We start from the raw sequence: 1,393 nt of genomic DNA, 5'->3' as shown, positions 1-1,393 counted from the left end.
AAAAAAAAAAAAAAAAAAAAAAAAAAAAAATAGCTCTGGCTACTGTGTCGAAATGCGCAGCTAGAGCAAGCCCACAACAATCAAAGAAACTGGAGAGGAGGCTCCTGCGGTGCTGGAGCAGGAGATGGTGAGATCGAAAGCATGTGCAGCGCAGGTTTGGAGGAGACCGCATCGTGTTCTTACCACTTTGTTTCCAAAGCAACACTTCCGCCGGGATTCAGCCTTGCCCGTGGACTCAAACGAGAAAACATGGCCTGCGTGCCAAGGCACAGACCTCGCGCGCATTTCCTTGGCTTATCCTTGCGTTGTAAATAAGCTCTGGCACAGAGTTAGCGCGGCTTGACATGGCAGTGTTCATGATGATGACGAGGACATGACCACCTACTTAGAACATGAGAGTGGACTCTGAACTTCCATGGAGATTTCTCGCTTCTGGATTTGCTCTCTTCTCCAGTTGGTTTAGCTGAAGAGTAAATTCTAGGTTTAGTGAGAGATCCTGTCTCAAAAAATAAGATGGAGAACACTTAAGGAAGATACCTAGTGTTACCCTCTGATCTTCGTTTGCACATGTGCAGCATACCACACATTATCAAAAATGGGCAGGCAGGCAGATGAGTAGGTAGGTAGGTGGGTGGGTAGGTGGGTAGGTAGGTAGAATTATTGATTGAGGCTGCCCTTGGTCACAAACGAGATGCATTTGGGCAATGCTTTATATCCAAGTCAAGTGACATCATCATTTCTTAGAGACATATTTGACCTGAATTTACCTATGACTGCCTATGCTTCCAATGTGCATGCTTGACTCCCTGACCCCCCTTTTAGAGTCTTACTCCCTTAAAGGAGAGATTCAATTATTTATTTATTTATTTATTATTTATTTACAGGTTCGCCTCTTTATTGGACACGTTAACAAAAGCAGTTTAGTCAAAAAGACCAAAGCCCATGTCATCATCCATCTCCTCAGATTCCTTCTTCTTTGCTTCCACTTTCTTCTCTTCTGCTGAGGCAGGACCCCCAGCAGGCACGGCTCCAGCTGCTGCAGCGGGCCTATGACCCCTCCATCGAAGATGGGGCTCTCCATGTGGACATTGGCCAGGGCCTTTACAAACGAGCCAGGCCAGAGAGGTTCAACGTTGGCACCAGCTGCTTTAAGGAGGGCATTGATCTTATCCTGCGTGACCGCTACCTCGTCATCGTTCAGGAAGAGGGTGGAGTAGATGATGCAGGCGAGCTCGGAGACCGAGGCCGAGACAGAGGCCGGGTTGTGGACTGCCCACACGGTGCTAAAGGCTGGATGAGGGGAAGGCCTCACCCCAACTCCGCCATAGCTTCTTCGGAAGAACCAAGCACCTTGGCGGCAGCTGACGAAAGGCTCTTTAATTTTTTTTTTTTT

General features: G+C 47.9%; 1 pseudogene; it reads right to left on the bottom strand.

Moving 5' to 3' along the window:
* Window positions 1-920: 920 nt before the first annotated feature.
* Window positions 921-1,393, bottom strand: part of LOC116089475 — a 1,208-nt pseudogene continuing 735 nt past the window's right edge.

Source organism: Mastomys coucha, unplaced genomic scaffold, assembly GCF_008632895.1.
Source record: "Mastomys coucha isolate ucsf_1 unplaced genomic scaffold, UCSF_Mcou_1 pScaffold14, whole genome shotgun sequence".
Classification (NCBI taxonomy): Eukaryota; Metazoa; Chordata; class Mammalia; order Rodentia; family Muridae; genus Mastomys; species Mastomys coucha.
The sequence above is the reverse complement of the archived record's forward strand: the minus strand, read 5'-3'. Positions and strand labels throughout refer to the sequence as shown.